General features: G+C 42.9%; 1 protein-coding gene across 2 annotated transcripts in view; it reads left to right on the top strand.

Moving 5' to 3' along the window:
- Positions 1-20,767, top strand: part of PGR (progesterone receptor) — a 99,357-nt gene that overhangs the window by 45,199 nt on the left and 33,391 nt on the right. The gene's annotated exons all lie outside the window — the stretch shown is intronic.

Here is a 20,767-nt window from a genome sequence, read left to right as displayed (position 1 = left end):
TTAGGTGGGCAAAGTATTTGAGTTTCATCTTCAGGATCTGACCTTCTAAAGAGCAGTTGGGGTTGATCTCCTCTAGGACTGACCGGTTTGATCACCTTGCAGTCCAAGGGACTCTCAGGAGTCCTCTCCAGCACCATTAGCTAACCTAGCAGGTGGTAAATGCCATCTATAAAACATTTTATATAAATTTTCTTTATAAGAAATTGCCATTGTCGATCTGTAGTTCCTTTCCCATAAATTTTGCCATTTCTTTAGTTCTATGTTATAGCCAAAGTTTTTTTTCCCCCATTGCACCAATATGTTTTTTTATTTGTTCATCCTTCATTTCAAAATTTAGTAAGAAGTTATACACCTTCTTAATTAATTGTTCATCAGAGTTCAACAGTGTCTTATCAAAAAGTGTTGGCACTAGGAAACTTTTGATTCATGGAACGAAATCCTCACAAATATCTCCGGAACTGAAGGCACCACTTAACAGGATCAGAAGACTTGGGCTAGTAGAAGCCTTTGGGGCTTGCTCAATGACCCATTCTGTTGTCTCCAACTCTGAATTCTTGTGGTTCACCTGAATCTTGTGAGATGCAGTAGTCCTCAACTTACAACAGTTCATTTAATGACCGTTCAAAGTTACAACAGCCCTGAAAAAAGTGACTTAGGACAGTTTTTCATACTTACGACTGTTGCAGTATCCCCATAGTTCCCCTGATCAGAATTCAGACTCTTGGCAATTGACTCGTATTTATGACGGTGACAGCGTCCTGGGATCACGGAATCCCCTTTTGCGATCTTCTGGCAGGCAAAGTCAATGGGGAAGCCAGATTCACCTAGCAACGGTGTTACTAACTGAACAGCTGCAGTGTTTCACTTAACAACCATGGCAAGCAAAATCGTAAAATGGGGTACAACTTAACAAATGTTTCCCTTAACAACAGAAATTTGGGGCTCAATTGTGGTTGTAAGTCGAGGCCTACCTGAACGTGCTGCAGTAGCATTTGCTTTGCATAAAAGTCCCACCCGGTGACATGCATCATAGATTGGGATGATATCATGCAAAAACTGTAATTATGTCCTTGCATAATTCTGTCTGTCTGTCTGCCTGCCTGCCTGCCTGCCTGCCTGCCTGCTACCTACCTACCTACCTACCTACCTACCTACCTACCTACCTACGAGCAATGGTGACACAATGGTTAGAGAGCAGTACTGCAGGCTACTTCTGCTGCCTGCTGGCTGCCTGCAATTTGGCAGTTCAAATCTCACCAGGCTCAAGGTTGACTCAGCCTTCCATCCTTCCGAGGTTGTTAAAATGAGGACCCAGATTGTTGGGGGCAAGAGGCTGACTCTGTAAATCACTTAGAGAGGACTATACATAAGTCTAAGTGCTATTGCTGTCTATCATCTATCTATCATCTGTCTAATACATTTATAAGGCTACCCATAACCAACTCTAGGCAGCTCCCAATCCTGGCATGGAATACAAGTGTATTATGCACAATACTTGGGTGATGACATCATCATTCATGAATTATCTTTTCCTCCCTCCTGCCCTGCTTCAGATGCCCCTGATCCCGTAACATGCAGTGACCCCCATTATATTATTACAGTTGTTGAAAACTGACCTGCAAAACTGAAAGGTGGCCTATTGCTCTGCCTATTTGGTTGGAACTTAATTTCTTATACTGTATTAGCACGCATATAATTAATGAGAACTCAGGTCTCAACAATGTATTCAGTCTATGTGCTGGCCTGTATTATAAAACCAACACTTATGTGGATGGGTGGGTAGGCTTAGCTGAGAAAAGTGTTTAATCGATTTTATAAATCAAATTTAATTGCAATCAAATTAGAACTCATTGCATTCCCAATTTAAAAGAAGAAGGTTTATACATCAGAATTATAGTCTATTATAAACAAACCGAATCTACAATAAATCCAGGTGTTTATTTGTTGGATTCATACTCTTCTTTCCTGTTAGAGGGCCTCTGTCATGCCCCCGTTGGGATCTGACTCTGAGATGGAAGACAAACAGCTGACAGAGCAGGAGCGTGGCTGCGTTGGCTGTGGAGGAAACTGGGGAAGGGCAAAGTCAGGCTGGGCAGAGCAGGGGAGAGGTAGAACAAGGGAGAGGGAGTTCAGATGAAGACCAAGGCCCACCCCCTCCTCATCCTTGGGAGCTCAGGGAAGAACACAGAAGAGAGCAATGGGGGTTGCATGGCTTACGAGGAAGGAAAGTGCCCTGATTCCCTTCACAAGGCACACCTGGGGATGGAGTTTAAAGGAGAAGCAATTGGGAGGGGAGTTTGCTTTGAACAAATGATGAGTTCACCTAGTGTAGCATTGTGGCCTGCATTCCTGGCATTCCTCCCTACTGTTTGAAGTATTTACAACCTTCTGTGTGTTTATCTCGCCTTGCTGGAATTACCCTTCGCTCCTAGGACTCCCTATCTTGCCCTGCTGGAGTGATTGATTGCAGTCATTCTGCTTACAGCACTTAGGCTGCAGGTTTGTGGAAGAGCTTTTCTCCAGGCTGGAGAGTGAAAGGGATGTTGGGAGCACAGTTGGTGACAATAAAGGGACTCATGTCAGTTCTCTGGCTGTGTTGCCTTTGTGCCACTCCCCAGGTCATCATAGCCTTTGTTCAAGTGCTAGCCAACTATTTTGCAAAAAATTTCATTCTTCATTGGTTCTCATCCCCTCTCCAAACCGATTAAGCCTACTAAGGCTATTAAGCATGCTCCGTTCTCATTAGACTTTGGAATATTTTCCCTTCCAAGTTCTTTTTACATATTTAAATAATGCTGCAGGTTTTCTGGTCATATACTGATACTTTCCTTGTTCACGGATGATCTTGTTTTGACTGCAGAAGAAATTAAGCTCAGCTCTGAAAAAGCTTCTTGGATGATAAGCGAAATGTCAGAAAAACCAGAAAGTCCAGTTGCCTCTTGAAAAGCTGGGACAAGTAACGGGCGCTCACTCCATTACGCGGCGCTAGGGATTCGAACTGCTGAACTGCCAACCATTCTGATCGACAAGTTCAGCGTCTTAGCCACTGAACCATGCTTGGTCACAGTTAGAACCATCCTATTGTCTAAAAAGATTAACACTTGCTGTGGCAATGCATATATTTTTCTCATACAGAGGGGGAAACAAGAACAACCAGTAATGTAGAGCTTTTCTTTTGCAGGTGGTTTGTAAACTTCATTTGGTGCAGAACACACAACCAGCTTAGCTGCTGGTTGGGAAAACAAGTCAGATATAGACTGTATTTCTGTACAACATGCCAATTGGTTCCATGCCCAATTCAAACCTCTGAATAATGTAGCATGCATTGTGTGATCTCATCAAAGTTACCCAAACATTAAGATCTTAATGTGGAGATGGCTATTCTCTTCTCGCATAATACTGTGGATATTGTGTCTAGTTATGGGTCCCAAAGTTTAAAAAGGATTCTGACCAGTGGGAAACAAAAATGATAAGGAGGGTCAGGAAACTGAGAATTGGATCCTACAGGGAGGTTTGAAGTTTCAACTCTGAAAAAGTTTATCGGATGAGAAGCGAAACGTCAGAAAAATCAGAAAGTCCAGTTGCCTCTTGAAAAAGCACCTTTGGGACGATCAAGCAGATAGTTATGGTACCGATCTTCATCTGAATAGCAGTCACACGGAAGACTATCATAGTTTGTTCTCTACTTGTCTGTTTAGATTCTCAGTCATCCAGGTCATGGTTGTCCCAAAGGTGCTTTTCCAAGTGTCAACTGGACTTTCTGGTTTTTCTTTGAAGACATTTCGCTTCTCATCTAAGAAGCTTTGTACTCTATAATTCCAGACTTTAGGAGCTGGAAGGCAGATTCCTGTTGACTGCAAGGAATTTGTTGTGGTTCCTAACTGTAAAAGGTATCAGTGAGTGTGATCTATTGGGGGAATATTGAGGAGCTGTCTCTAGAAATTGTATTTTGTGTGGTGTTTGTTGTGTAGTGGGCTTCAGTAGACAAGAACCAGACCAGCATAGCTGCAACAGCATTTATTGACTCAAAATGTAACGGAGGAACTGCAGGCCTGCGATTTATACTCTAGGCCCTTAACCAATCATAGAACTCAAAAAAGCCTGCCCCAATATAAATGTTCCAATTTTCCCTCCAAAACAGTTGGGGTCATCTAAAGGTTAGTTTCACTTTAGCACTGTTAACAGTTAGGGTCCTCTAAAGGTTAGTTTCATTTTAGCACAGTTAACACAACTATATACATTCAATACACAACAGTGTTCTAATTTAGATTCTGGCCCTGCGCAGTGGATTGAAATGGAAGGCCTGAGTGTTACTTCCCCAACTGTAATTCTGCTCTCGCAAGGTTGATTTGGATGTTGGACACAGGAGTCTGGATTTCCTTCTTTTTTTTTTTTTTTTGAAAAAAGTTTTATTGGTTTTTTTAAAACATTTATAGGGAAAAGGGTAAATGGAATGGTTACAGATTTTGGCAGTAGCAAGTGTGACAGACGCCCCCTCCCTCCAATCTCATAGGTTACATCCATATATCAAACATTAGTCCATAGTCATAAAAGATCAGCATATTAATTCTAGAAAAAAAAAATTTTCCAGTCAGCTTATATTATTATAATATATAATCTAGATATAATTTCATTATTACTTTCGGTTTGTTTATAACATTGTGGCTTTCTTATTCATTTTTGTGATCTGAGCTTTCTTGGTATTGCCCCTTCTCCCCCTGCTGGCAGAGCTCCGGCCCCTCCCGTGTCCTGTGTGACCATTGTGGTATCTTCTGTTTTTTCTAGGTTCGCTTTGTTTTTTTCCATAAAGGCCTGTGCCTCTATGGGTGTGTTAATTCTAATTCTTTTCTCCTCCCAGAATATCAGCATACCTTCAGGCATCAACCATCTAAACCACACCCCCTTCTGGTATAATTTATTCGCCAATTGCGAATAATTTTTCCTTTTCTCCCTAATTTTTTTGGGAATCTGTTTTAGAATGGTTATCTCCCTATCATGGTATGTGAGTGTTTGCCCCCTTTGCACACCCAGAATTTCATCTCTTGTGCTTTTCCTAAGGAATCTAATATGAACCTCCCTGGGCACATTGTGTGTTCTGGCATATACTGAGTTCACTCTATAAGCCAGATCTATCTCCCATTCCATCTGTTGTTTATCTTTGTGTATGTATTCAGCTAAAATATTAGTCATTATGTCCCTTATATTTTCCCCATCTGTTTCTATTACATTTTGGAATCTAAGATAGAAGGACATTCTCTCAAAATCTGTTTTCATTTGTTGGGTATCAAGTTCTTTGTTTCCCCTCTGCAAGGCCTCAACCCCCCCTCTCGCCTCCGCCACCCCACCCTCCACAAAGTCCAGTCTCTGTGAGTTCTTATAGATTTGCACTTGATTTTCTTTGATTTCATCTTTCATTTCCCTTAGCTGTTTCTTAATTTCCTCTTGGCCCTGTAAAATTTGTTGGAGCATTTGTTGAAAGTCTATCTCTGTAGTCTTGGGTTGCATCAATTCTGTTATCTTTGACTGTGTGGCTGGGCTAGATGTTGCAGATGTTGGAGCAGAAGTAGCAAAACCAGGTTTTCCAGGAGGTGGTCTTTTTGGAGACATGGTTTGAAAAGCAAAGGAATCAGTCACTGTAGAGACTGGGCAGCTGGAGAAGAAGAGCAGGCAGACGAGTCCAGGAGACAGAGAATCCAGACAGATGGGAATTTCTTTAGTAACTCTAGCAATAGGTGAAAGTTTTTTTTTCTCCAAAGGGTTCAAGGAATCACAATCCACAAGAGATTCCTCTGGGTGGCTCGGAGACAAAGACCGGAAGCCTGAATTTTGAAGGTGGAGTCAGATTTCACAGTTCACAAAGACAACGGAAGTGTGCCATCTTGCCCTGCCGGTTCCGGCGGCTACGGCGACAGGCAAGCCTTTGCCTGCTCCCGCTCTCCCGGTGGGCTTCCCCCGCTTCTGGGGGGGCACAGGACGCCCCGGAGAGGCGTCCTGCCGAGGGAACGGCTTGCGGAGGGTCCTGGCGTCGGCGGCGGCTGGCGGGGGCTTCTCCGCTTCGTTCTAGGCACCGGGGAGCAGTATCGGAGGGCGCCCGTGTGCGCGCGTCTCGCCCCATGCCGATCGGAGAATATACTTCTGAATGAAGCAGCGGCGGTGTGGTGAGAGGCTTCCCTTCTCCATTCCCTCTTTTTTGAATTAATGGACTTTTCAGCCTTTTTTTAAACAAAGTTTCTTTCGGACTTTTGCTGGAGGTGCGGCTAGAGGGAGGGGGATTCCCCCCCCTTGGACAAGCGGCTTGAAAAGATTTTGCTTTCGCCCCCAGGGGAAGGAGGGAGGGGGAGAGCCAACTAATGATGCCTCACCCCTATAAAAGTGACTTTCCTTGGACTTAGATCCAGAACTTATGGGTGAACTGAGAATTTTCTGAACTTTCAAAAGTTTGCTATGCCTCTGAGCCCGAGTCTGGATTTCCTTCTTAATGGCTTTTGGGTTATAGATAGTCCTCTCCAATAAAACCTGAAGGCTGAGATACTACAAAATCTGGAGCAGATTTTAAACATCGTTACTATGGATGGTCCCTTTAACATGAAGTTGTTGGCTGTCTCTTGCAATGTTTTATTGTGTATTTATGAAAATCCTGACTTCTTTTTTAGTACTGTTTGGAATCGCTGGCCTCTGTTCAAAATAACAATTGTGCTGCTTTCTTAAGATGTCTGGTTAACTTGTTTCTGAAGTATTATATGTTTTACGATTACTCAAACTGTCTTCTGAGGTCTATGCCTCATACTACAAGTAAGTAAATAAATCAGTCTGATCTGCTAGCTTGAAAGCTGAGCAGTCCATTTTGTGGATTAATCCTAACTAGCACCTCAAGGAAAGCAGCCTTTCTTTTAATGGTTTTTAAAGCTGAAAGGTTTAAAATGAAAATGAGGGGCGCAGTGGCTCAGTGGCTAAGACGCTGAGCTTATTGATCAGAAAGGTTGGCAGTTCGGCAGTTCAAATCCCTAGCACCACGTAATGGAGTGAGCTCCTGTGACTTGTCCCAGCTTCTGCCAACTTAGCAGTTTGAAAGCACATTAAAAATGCAAGTAGACAAAAAGGAACCACCTTTGGTGGGAAGGTAACAGCGTTCCATGCACCTTTGGCATTTAGTCATGCCAGCCACATGACCACAGAGACATCTTCGAACAGCGCTGGCTCTTTGGCTTTGAAACGGAGATGAGCACCGCTGTCTAGAGTCGGGAATGACTAGCAATATGTGCAAGGGGAACTTTTACCTTTACCTAAAGCTGAAAACAGCAACATTTTCTCTGTCTGGTACAATCTGGGAGATTTGTTTTTCCCCTGAACTCGAATTGTTTGGAACTAATCATTCAATTTCTGCATGCAGGTAGCCCTCGACTTAGGACCACAATTAAGCCCAACATTCCTGTTGCTAAGTGAGACATTTGTTCAGTGAACATTGCCCCATTTGATGATCTTCCTTGCCATAGTTGTTAATTTTGATTCTGAATTTTGATCACGTGACCAAGGGGATACTGTAACGGTTGTAAGAGTGAAAACAGTCCAGTGGTGGGTTCCGGATCCCGTTGCAACTGGTACGGTGCAACGGGGTCCGGCGTCCCCTACATGCACGTGTGCAACACAGGTGCACACATGCGTCCTTACCTCCACGATGCCTCCGTGATGCCTCCGCGACGCCTCTGCGACGCTTCAGCTGCTTGGAGGAGCATCGTGCAGCCGCCGTGCGCATCGTGTGTGGAAGCGCCGAAGAGCTCAAATTCAGGTAAGAAGCTCGGGTGGGTGGGTGGGCCCTCTGGAGCACTGGAACGGTACCCGGTGTTCCCGGCAGGCACCGGTATACCTATACCAGGGTGTACCGCCTACAACCCACCACTGAAACAGTCTTAAGCCATGTTTTTCACTTTCCGTTGTAACTTTGAACGGTCACTAAATGAATTGTTTTAAAGTCAAGCTCTCTAGCTCTCTCTCTCCCTCTCTTTCTCCCTCTCCCTCTCTTTCTCTCACTCATTCAACTCTCTCTCTCTCTCTCCCTCCCCCTCCTCTCTCCCACACACACACAAATACAAACACACAAGATATTTTTTTTCTAAAAAAAGAATGGCTTCCTTGTAGATAGGTGAAGCTCTATTCTTATTTTCTATAGTCAGCAGTTTCTGGATTGATCAAGTGACCCTTGTAACTTAGGACAGTTCCAATAACTTTCCAATAAACTTTTCAAGACTGGAAACAGGAGGAAGATGGAAAAACCACACACTCACTTCTTTCTGTGTTGCAAATTGACCAGCAAGGAAAGTGAGAAAAAAATGGACTTCACACTCTATCTCCTTTTGTCTGTTCCTCAACAGGCAGGTGTGTGTGTGTGTGTGTGTGTGTGTGCGTAAACACACACTTAAATGGTATATGGCACTTCAACAAAAAATCTTTTTTCCCTCAACTTCCGGGGTATGGAAGAAAAGCGATTGTTGGATTGTTGTTCTTTGTCTCATCCAAAATTAAAATTATTTTGTCAAAATAACAATAACAATCCTATAACTTTTTCTTGGCTTTTCTCCAGTGATATTTTAAAAAAATAAAATAAGGCAGAGATGATTACAAAAGCACAGCTTAGTGAGGTAATGCCTCTAAAGGATAACATGAGTTCATTTGTTCTTAATCTTTTACATTTATCCACTTCATTGCAATTAAATGAACTTCCTTATTATTGGTTGTATTTAATAAATGTATATGTTAGCTCAAGTTTGAACAAAAACTTCAATGCAACACTTATCATCAATATCACCATCATTAGCAGTAGTCAATAACTCATTGTGGAAGAACAGTGTATAAAATGCAATAACAGGCAAGACCTTAATCTCAGAGTTTAATGCTCCTCAAAATAAATTTATGTAAGGTGTTCCATATTATACTTTATTAATTTTAATAACAGCCAAATGAAATAGCTGTATCATTGATCAAAATTCGGATGCCTGGCAACTGGTCCCTATTTATGACAGTCACAGTACCCCAGGGTCATGTGATCACCTTTTGGAAACCTCTGACAAACAAAGTCAATGGGGAAGCCAGATTCACTTAAAAACTGTGTTATTAACTTCACAATGTCAGTGGTTCACTTTATAATTGTGACAAGAAATATTGTAAAATAGGACAGAACTCACAACTTAACAAGTGTCTGGCTTAGCAAAGAAATTTTGCTAAGCGAGTTAGCAAACCACAACTGGTTGCTAACCACAACCAGTTGTGGTTGTAAGTGGTTGTAAGTGTGATTGTAAGTAAAGGATGACTTCATGTAGGCTAGAAACCAGGCTTTTGGGCATGAAAGACAGCTGGGGTACCTTGAGTCAATCCTTCTCAGCCCTAGGAAGGAAACTGTCAGCGTTCCGAGTAACACATCCGCAAAATTCAGAACTCTGAAGCTAGGTTAGATTCCTCAAAGAACATGTTTATTGCATACATCATATCAGCACAGCCAGTGAAAGCCAACTCTAAAAGTTCCCCTGGTTTTTCCCTAATTAAAAGAGCAAATATTTCCCTCTCCAGATGTCCCCAATCACATTGTCCAATGAAAGTAGGCAGCGTCCAGGCTGCGTGGTCACTCCTTTCCTCCTTCAACTGCCACCTGTTGCGGTGACCTTGGTTCCTACGAGAAAACTTTTTGCTTTGACTATTAGCCAGCCTGTCTATTCCCCCTCCCTTTTCCCTCTCAGTGTTTGTGATGACTGAGGCAGCAGAAGATGGCTTCAGCCAGGTTCGCTTCAGAATTAACAGAAGCAATGGCGAACCTCTTCTGAGAAATCTTGCCAAGAAAAGTACAGGGATTTGTCCAGGCTGTTGCCAGAAATCAAGATTGATTTGAAAACACATTCTTTTGGCACATTTTATCAGCCTTGGGATCCTACTAGGATTTTCAGTCTGGGGACTTCAGGGCACATAGCCAGTGAGTTTAGGATGTCAGGAACAGACAGAATGAAATTTGTGGGTCCTTATTTGTATTTCTGGAATTTTTGAGTGATTTTAAAGCAGAGTTCCCAGCGTTTCTTGCTTTGCGGACCTGGGGGGGGGGAGGTTTGCACAAGCGGCTGGCAAGCTTGCCCGTGCAGCTTCATTTGTGTAAGCAGCGTGCAGGCGCCCCTGTCGCTCACACCACTGGAGCATGTATGCACATACCCACCTGCTGCTCATGCAAGTGAGGATGTGCATGTGTGCATGTACGCTCGCCGGCCATTTCCACAGCCCAGTTGCAATCCCCTCATGGGCCACTAGTGGGTGGTGGCCCACAGGTTGAGGACCTCTCTTTTGAAGGACAAAACTGGCATTTTAATTGGACTAATATTTATCTTTGCAGAAGTTAAGACACCCTCCCCCCGCCAATTTCTTGTTCCTCCAAAATATTAAAAGCGCAAAAAAAAAAAAAAAAGATTCAGGACTGCAAATTGTATGTTTACGTGTTTATAAATTCACAGAATTTGTGAATTGGTGCGAAAGCCAATTCTCACACAGGCAGAGGCTAACAGTGTGATACCTGACAAGCCCATCAATTGGTTCTTTTCCACTTTGCCTGTTGGATTATATTTATGGTAGCATCATTTTCAAATGCAATAAACCTCGAATGGTTGATTTTAAGAATCAGTCTTCTGCCTATAATTTGGTCTGAAGACGCATTAAAAAATATAGATAGCTTCTCCAAGAGATAAATGATTTCCAGCTAACCCATGATGAGACTAATATTTAATTTCAAAAGTTAATGAAGTGGGAATGTAATTACCGAGCTATGGAATGTATAATATTAGAGAAGCAATTTCACTAACCTGATTTAAAACTCTTGATTAATGTATTTCCCTATATATGTATATTTAAACTGCAATTCAGTTACAACATTCACAAATCGTAGTGTGTGCAAGGAAATAAAGCCTGTTTTATAGATGAGTTGTTAAACGTCTGTTCAATAGAGTTAAAATATGAGCTAATAATGCAAGAAACTGGCTGTAAGCTTAAGTCGTTATTAAAGGAAATTACAGCAATTGTGAACAGAGTGGGGGAAAGATTAATATGTTTAAAATATCAGTAGTTCAAATAAATTATTTAAATCATTTCTCAGCAAGTGGGATGTGAAAGGAATTTATCACTTTTCCATACTCCAGATTTTAGAAAGCAGAAACAGGAAATACTAATGCAAAAGATGCATATTACACGTGAAATAAAATTGGTTTCTAATTCTAACCAAATAAATTATAGCCTTTGTATACCTTTAAGCTGGTAACATGGATCAATTATCCAGGAACATGCTGTGATTGATAATGTGCTAACAGATTCATTTTTGACTCCTAACGACCACATGGATAAAATTTTCTCCACGACTAGGTAAGGGTAAAGATTCCCCGTTTTTTGCAAAAATGGGTCCATTTGTTTTCAAAAAATGGGCATGAATAGCCTTTAGGAGGCTTATAGAGTGCTCCTGGGGGTTGGGCGGGGGGCAAAATTGAGGAAACAACGGCCCATTTTTGGCTCATTTCTGTCCTCCCCAGCCCCCAGGAGCACTCCGGAAGTCTCCTAAAAGCTATGCATGGCCATTTTGGTGAAGGGGCGGGGTTTCAGAAGGCCAAAAATGCTCTATTCAGTGTGTAAGACGCACCCAGATTTTCACCCTCTTTTTTGAGGGAAAAAGGTGCGTTTTATACTCCGAAAAATACGGTAAGCAGGACATCCCAAATCCATTGTTGTTTTTGTTATTTTACAGTGATGTTTATTTTTTATCGATATCAATGTTGTTAATCATTAGTATTCATTATAAATATTAATGCTTCATATTGCTTTATTTTGTATATATATATGTACATACAGTATATTTAATCATACGTGGTGCATTTTGGAATAACAAGGCTGCATGATTTTCATTCCTATGTACATACGTGCCTTTGTATATATACTACAGGTGGCAAATGAGAAGCCGTTCTCCTTAAGTTTCGGGCATTGTGTAACTGGTGAGGATGGAGGCAGTTTGTGAAGCTCTGCTCCTAGATTGACTAAACATGTGAACCTCCTGTCTGAACAAGCCTGTTGTCTGATGAACAATCTTTATGTCTTAAGAAAATTTATAGGGCCGCCCATTTCCCTCATGACGACTCCAGTCAGCTTACTGAAATGAAACCCAATGCGAAACCCAACAGGTCCCTGTCCCTGTGGTGACAACAATCAAACCTACCACTTGATGGGCTCCATGTCATCCCGAGTCCCCCAGAGATGTCTTCAGAGCCTTTCAAACAGTATCAAAGTTTGGGGGATGGCAATCTTATTTCCATAAGGATGATGTCTCACAGGGATGGTCCTCCTTAAGAGAGGGAACTCATAACATATCCTGCCTCCCTCCTTTGATGTATCATGCTTTCCCCAAAACAAGACAGGGTCTTATTTTCTTTTGACGGCCCCCCCCAAATTATTTTCGGGGAGGTCTTATTATTTTTGAGGTATAGGAGGCGGCGAGCATGGTCACCTCATGACTAATACTGTGTTGCAATATTTTTGAGGTGGGCTTATTTTTGGGGGAGGGCTTATTTTAGCGCATGTACTCAAAAGCCCGATTGGGCTTCTTATCTGAGGAGCTCTTATTTGCAGGAAAACACGGTATCATCTAGAATCTAGATGCAATTGAGAAAAGATGGTCCTTCAAATAACCTGACCCCAAGCCATGTGGGGCTTTAAAGGTGACAACCAGGATCTCGAACACAGAAGTAAATTGACAGCCAAAGCAGCTCCCACAAGAGATACCAATTGGTGCAAATCTAGACTTGTACAACGGTGGACCCCACTCTATTTTGAACCCGTTGAAGTGTCTGGATCTATTTCAAGGGTAATCCCACACAGAACTACATTTTATTATGGCAGTATGCCCATTTTGTCAGGTAGAACTAGAATCCTTTTTCAGCCTATGAGAATTTGCCTCATTCAGAGCATTTGGGGCAGTGGTGGGTTGCTAACCGGTTTATTACTGGTTCGCTTGTGCTCGCTCACATGCGTGCTTGCATGGTCATACAATGCTTCTGCGCATGCCTCCCGCCATGGCCACTACCGATTCGGCCAAACCGGGAGCAACTCACCTCTGATTTGGGGTGATATTCGAAGAAATGGAACTTAAGGGTGACTCAGCTTCCTTCCTTCTTTCTTTCTTTCTTTCTTTCTTTCTTTCTTTCTTTCTTTCTTTCTTTCTTTCCTTCCTTCCTTCCTTCCTTCCTTCCTTCCTTCCTTCCTTTATTTCTCTCTTTCTCTCTCTCTCTTTTCTTCCTTCCTTCCTTCTTTCTTTTCCTCCATTCCTTCCTTCCTTCCTTCCTTTCTTCCTTCTTTCCAGTGGTGGGATTCAAAAGTTTTTACTACCGGTTCTGTGGCTGTGGCTTTGTGGCTGTGGCATGGCTTTGTTGGACGTGGCTTTGTGGGCGTGGCAGGGGAAGGTTACTGCAAAATCCCCATTCCCTCCCCACCCCACCAACCTACTTTCCAGCTCCATTCTCCTGTTCAGGGCAACAAAAGATCAGCTGGGAGGCAGCAGGGGCAGGCCAGCCTATTTGCCGGTTCTCCAAACTACTCAAAATTTCCACTACCAATTCTCCAGAACCTGTCAGAACTGGCTGAATACCGCTTGCTTGCTTGCTCCCTCGCTCCCTTCCTTCCTGAAAGCAGCAACAAAGCTCTGGTCTCCGTTCCTATTTTATTTAAGTGCTTCTATTGAAACTTTATCCCCCTTTTCCCAACCTGATATTTTCCAAATTCACTCATGTTGCAATTCTTAGAATGTCAAGGTAGCATGGATTAAAGCTTTGGCATGCTTTCTGGGAATGCAGGGAATTGTAATCCCAATACATCCCCCTGACAGCAAAAGAGAGCAAGAATAAAGAGAAGTTGCTAGTGGAAAACCTTTTCCCTGAAATCATTACAAGGATCAAATTTCAACCGCCTCCTGTTTTTGACCTGCAGCATATCAATCATTCCTAGTTTAGTCATCCTTCTTCTAAATTATATTTGAATTACATGCAAAAAACAAAGATAAAGGGGATTAGATAATTGCTTATGTGTGTGCAAAAATGTATATATCATATAATATTTGTCCGTATGTTGAGATGAGTCCTTCTCAAGTCAATTTCAACCACATACAGGATTGATCAAGCTTACCTTGACATTTATTTGCTTATCAAAACAATATGAAATGGGTTGGTTCTGTGTATTGGGGAGTCTAAAATTCAGAGAAAACCTTCGGTCAGTTCAATCCAACCTTTCTGACTGTAATTGAGCAGAGAACAGCCAGCCAACCAACCTGTCATCGCTGCTGTCATTCACGATGGCCAATGAAAATGTGTCTTGGGCTGCTCCTCTGTTTCTATTGGACCTCATCAGGCTGGTGTTCCCTCGCTTCTCTGAGGGTGTATTTTTGCCCTTGTTTCTCCAAGAATGATTAGAGTTATTTTGAGTGGACCAGGAGATTTGAGAAGGGATTTGAGAAGGCACCAACACTCTTGCCAATTATTCTCACAGAAATCCCCCATTGCTGCATAATCCCAATGAATTGTTATCGTAAGGTCATAATGTTGTATATTTATTTATTTGTTTATTTATTTTTAGCTTTGTCACTTATGTACAAGATAACAGGAATAAGAATAAACTTGAATAAGAACGCAGGGAATGGGTAAAAAATAAATGGGGACAGTAGGGCAGGGATGTTAGGCAGCTGGCGCGCTTATGCATGCCCCCTTACAGACCTCTTAGGAATGGGGTGAGGTACACCCTAGACAGTTTGAGGTTAAAGTTATGGGGGTTTGGGGATGAAACCACAGTCAGGTAGCGCATTCCAGGCATTGACCACTCTGTTGCTGAAGTTGTATTTTCTGCAATCGAGTTTAGAGCAGTTTACCTTGAGTTTGTATCTATTGTGTGCTGGTGTATTATTGCGATTGAAGCTAAAGTAGTCATTGACAGGTAGGACGTTGTAGTAGATAATTTTGTGTCCTGCAGTATATCCAAATTTCCTGGGAGAAGTCTTTTTCTCCCTCCTGTTTCTGGAAAGACCTTTTCTGCCTGTTGCCCAGAGCTATTTGCTAGTAACTCTCAATTCTGTTGCTCAGGTACCAATTCCATCCTTTCCCCACCACTAAGATAGATAAGGAGAAAATTGGCTGATTTACATGGGCGTGTCTAATTGGGGTTTCCTCAAGAGCTGCAGACATCTCTCTGCAAACAGCCACTCCCTTTGTCCCTGTCTGGATTGGGGTTGGCGTGAAGCACATTAAAGTCTTTGCTTCTTTGCTCCCAAGGAAGCTTCCAGAAATCTCTTTGCCCCTCTTCTCTCATTCAGGAAATGGTTGTTACTTATTCCCACAGTCACAACATTCTGCCTTGATGTCGTACACCACCAGCTACCAACAACAATAGCATCTATACACCACTCTATAGTGCTTTACAGCAATCTCTAAGCCAGGGGTGTCAAACTCGACTTCATTGAGGGATGCATCAAGGTTTCATTTGACCTTGGGGCTGGGGTGGGTGTGGCCAACGTGGGCATGGCCAGCTCAATGTCCTGAAGCCCTCTGCCACGTGGCCCTCCGGGGCTCTGTTTTTGCTGGCAGAGGACAGCAGGAGGCCGTCGCAGCCCCTCTTATGCTTTGTTTTCATTGGCAGAGGCACTGCAGCCCAGTCCTTCACTGTTGCCAGGGCAACCCTGCAGACCAGATCTAACCACCTCACAGGCCAGGGCTAGCCCTCAGGCCTTGAGTTTGATACCTCTGCTCTACACAGTTTACAGAGTCATCATATTGCCCCCAACAATCTGGATCCTCATTGGACCATCTTTGGAAGGATGGAACATTGAGTCAACCTCAATGTCAGGATCGAACTCCAGACTCTAGTCTGTGAGCAGAGTTAGCCTGCAGCGCTGTATTCTAACCACTGCGCCACCAGCTCATGTGTCTTTGGGTCTTTCAACTCTCCACCACCAGAAAAGCTGAATAGCAATGAAGATGATTAGGATACCAGACACCAAAACATACAATGAACAGTTGAAGAAACTGTGTATGTCTTGTTTAATGAAAAGAAGGACCAGGGGTGACATGATAGCAGTCTTCCAATTTTGACGGGCTGTCAGAACGAAGAGGGGGGTCAACCTATTCTCCAAAGCACCTAAGAGCAGGACAAAAGCTTAACAAAGAGAGATCCAGCCCAGAAATAAAGAAAACTTTCCTGATGGTGAGAACAACTAACCTGTGGAATGGCTTGCAGGGGATCCATCACTGGAAGTATTTATGAAATGATTGGACAGCCATTTGTCTAGAATGGTATAGAATCTGTTGCTTGAGAGAGGGTTGGACTAGAAGAGATCCAAGGTCCCTCCCAACTCTGTAATTCTGCAATTCTTTACAGCTCAAACTGCAACTCAGAGGAAACCCCAATACCTGTCAGCTAGATTTGACCAAGCTGTACTTCAAAGCCATCCTAAGCTTATTCTCCCCCCTTTTTAAAAATTTCTGCTAACTCATACCAGCTCAGTCAGACCATAAAACGCACATGCCACAACTAGCATGCAAAGAATTCCACAATTTGGCATTTTTCCATAGGCCAGCATGGAGTTATTGCAGGAACCAGAAGATGAGAAGTGAAGCAAAGCAAAGCAAAAATCCTCACCAATGGAAATAATATGCTACATTTCTGAAGTCTTTTTACAGGTCACAATTGCATTGGCTCAATTATGTAATCAGTGGCAGTGCTGGGAAATATTTCCTCAATATAAAAAGTGCACCATTGTCTCCAAGAGTCCTAATAATACTCCCAAGTAAACTCAGTGCATAGAGATCTTTAGATCAGTGTTTCTCAACCTTGACCATGTAATGTGTGAACTTCAACTCCCAAAATTTTCCAGACAGAATGATTGTAGATCACTGAGATTTGATGCAGAATGAATATTTTTCTTTGTTCCTGGATTGGAGAATGAATCGCAATTCTGCTCTTGCAATATCACAATGGGTTAAAAATGGTCCAGAACTTCAGTGAGTCCAATTGAAACTGCCAGATTTGTTGACTTGATGTTGCCTTGCCTTGTCTGGGTTTTAAAATCCAACTCAAGAGTGGTGGTTTTAATATTTTATTTTGGCTGCGCAGCATCAAAGAGCTGGAAGACTTTTGAAACATGAATGGGTGGGTATATACATAATTTGACAGGAATATTGTAAAGCAGCTGCATCTCTTCTACACTCCCAGGATTTCTCAACCAGCAACATATCTCAGAATTGCCAAGTTTGAAAAATGCCGGTTTAAATATTCTCTGAAGTGAACATCTGAACTTGTGTTTTTCAAACTTGGCAATTTTGAGATGTGGTGCATCCATTCCCACCACTAGAGCTTCAGGCATCCAATATGCTCTTCAAATCACAGTTTGCCATTACTTTTAATTTAGTAGTTCCTTTCTTTCCACACATATAAACCTTGAGTTGATCCTTTTAGGATTTTGGCTGAATATCCTCATCAAATGAGTTAGATTACATGGCTCTTGAAAATATTTTTTTCGTGCCTGGTGCCTTATTTATAAAAAAAAAATCTTCTTGGAAACGTGGACTCTTTCTGAGTTTTGCAATTCTAGATGAGAACTTTTGACTTTTACAGGGCTTTAAAAGAAATGATTAAATTGAAAATAAATCTGTACCATGGTGGATGTTGCCTGAGAATTTGAAGATATTATTCTTTTCCATTGCTAGTTATTTTTTGTTGAATCAAATGTTCTTGTTTACATTACTTATCATTGATATTTTCATCATTGTAAGCCACAACATTGGGAATAGTGGTGGGTTCCCACTGGTTCAACCTATTTCGGTCGAACTAGTAATGCCATGGTGGCCTGGGTCAATGGAACCGGCAGCAACCCAGGCCTGCCAGACCCCTGAACTGGTTCCCCAGTTGTCGTCATCGCCATCTTGTTTTGAAGTTCTGCGCATGTGCAGAACAATTTTAATTGAACTATGCACCCACATGCAGTGCACAGTGCGCCTCCATGCTTAGTGCGCCTCCAGCGTGCGCTCACAAGCAAAGCGCGCGCACGAGCGAACCGGCAGTAAAGCCGGCCGGAACACACCCCTGGTTGGGAAATGTCTGGTTGACTTATGAACCAGAATTTCCATTACTAAGCAAGGCAGTTGTTAAATGAGTTGTGCTCGATTTTATGACATTTTCTCCCATGGTTATTAAATGGATTACTGTAGTTGTGAAATAAATTATGTGGCCATGAAGCGAATCCAGTTTCTTCCATTGACTTTGCTAGCCAGCTGTGAAGGTTGCAAAATGGCAAACTTATGACCCCCGCTCTGCTGGAACAGTGGTCAACAAATGGCAGTTGTCTGGGACCCAAATTTTGATCACATGACTGTGAGGATGCTGCAACGATCGTGAGTACTGATCATAGGTCATTGTTTTCAGTGGTGTTGTAACTTCAAACAGTTGCTAACCAAGAGGCTGTAAGGACTACATCAGTGATGGCGAACCTATGGCACACGTGCCACGAGTGGCACGCGGAGCCATTTGTCAGGGCACGCGACGCGCTGCCCTGTCAGCTGGCCAGCGCGCATGTGCGCGCTGGCCAGCTGCGTTCACCTTTTTCAAAGCTATTTTTCGCCTTCCCCAGGCTCCAGAAGCTTTATAGGAGCCTGGGGAGGGTGAAAAGAGCCTCCCCCCCCAGAGGCTTCAGGGACCGTCCAGAGGCTTCCCTGACGCCTTCGGAACGCTTAAAACGACCCTCCGAGCAACCTGGAAGTCACTTCCGGTTTGCTCGGAGGGTGGTTTTAAGCACTCCGAAGGTGTCAGGGAAGCCTCCGGATGGTCCCTGAAGTCTCCCGAGGGCCTCGGGAGGGGTGGGGGAGGCTCTTTTCACCCTCCCCAGGCTCCTATAAAGCCTCTGGAGCCTGGGGAGGGAGAAAAAAGCATGTAAAAATTGGGGGGGTGCGTTGTGCGCGCATGCGCACTGGGGGATCACGTGTTGCATTATGGGTGCGGCACGACCGCACACGACCCCCCCGCGCTCCCCCCACTTGTGGCACGCGAGCAAGAAAAGGTTCGCCATCGCTGGACTACATGCATGCGAATCAAAAAAGGATGTTAATAGATGCATTTGTTTTCCTTCATACCTTGTTAATTGCATTTTTGTACAACATTCTGAATGAAACCAGAGATTTCTTCAGAGAAATGGACAATAAGAGAGGAAATAATAGTTGGGCTAATAGATGGGAAGATTTGAGTTGTAGGAAAGGATGATAAATGATTATGTTATTAGAGATGGAATGAGAAAAGGATGATAAACAATTAAGTTATTAGAGATGGAATGAGAGATGGGAAATCTACACAAGCATCTTATCCCATCATGACCAAGTCAGCCTATCAATAGATACTGTGTTCCTCATTGTTCTGTTTCCTGCCTTACCTGATTGCTGATTGGATGCCTCTTTTTGCTTTTAGTGATGTCTAGCTGGTACAGCTGTTTCTTCCAAAGGGTTCCTGTTCTTGCAGCATCTTTCATGGGGGAAATGTGTGCTTAAAAGCAGCGGTCCCCAACTTTTCCAGCTTGCTGGACTGGGGAGGGTACGTGTGTGTGGTAGGGGAGGGGGGATAGTTCCATGTAAGTGGCAGGTGCGCCTGTGAGCACGCGCAACTCCATTTGCGCTAGTGGTGGGCGCGGGCACCCGCCGCTCTGGCAAATGGAGCTTTGTGTGGGCGTGCAGGCATCTGCACTCATGTAAGTGGAGCTGTGTGCGCGGACATGGTCACCCATGGTCACTTACGTGGCCTGGCTCCAAATGGACTGTGAGTAACTCGGAGATTGGGACCCCTGCTTAAAAGTATTCTAAATGGGAGTAGGAAGAGAAGGTGAATGAAGTGGAAGGTTATATGCATGAAGACAAAGGCTGATAGGGATTAATCCACCATAGGAAGCTAAAGATCTATGCTTCTGCCTGTATCTATAGAGAAAGGCAACTATGTCCATCCCATTTTCACCTGCTCTCTTCCAGCTCCAAATCTTACATTGCACAAAGATGGTGTTTATCCAGAAATTCAATCTGTTCTATTTATGATGCCAGGGCTAACCAAATGGAGAATACCTTTGTAGCTGAACTCAGCACATTATCAAAGATGAGCAAACGTGCTATTATTCCAATCCCCTCCATTTGTTTTCTTCTGCCACCCGGAATATTTAATCAGACCTATCTGTGGCTTACTTAGCGTTATCCGACATTGGGATCCCTGTTCTATTTGTCTCTTAACAAGCTAGAGTCACCAGCCAAGAACCCAAAGTTATGGTTCTGACCTATTTGGAGAGGAACAAGCCAAAGATAAGGTTTAAAGCTACACGAACTTATTTCCAGGGCTGTTTTCTTACTCTAGCAATCAGGCCGAACCAAGTGATCAAGCAGTGTGTATTACCATGTTTGCTATTCCTAGTTGAGATAAGTTTATAAAGAATTGGAAATAATCATTGTGTAGGAATGCAGCAAATGGATCACACTTCCCTTATCAAATGTAGAACAATGATTTCTTCCCACAGCAGTGCTAAACATGTCTTCAAGGTTATATGAATAATTGGTTTTACTACCATCACTGTTTTTGGTGAATGTATATCGCCATAATAATCCATCTCTTGAAATGAAAAAGAATTATTTTTAAAAAAGATTAATGTTACTGTCTTTCTCCCTTTTATCTCCATAATAATCCATGTAGTACGTTTGGTTAAAAG

This window comes from Natrix helvetica (assembly GCF_964273705.1).
Source record: "Natrix helvetica genome assembly, chromosome: 4".
Taxonomy (NCBI): Eukaryota; Metazoa; Chordata; class Lepidosauria; order Squamata; family Natricidae; genus Natrix; species Natrix helvetica.
This window is presented reverse-complemented; position numbering and strand designations above follow the sequence as displayed.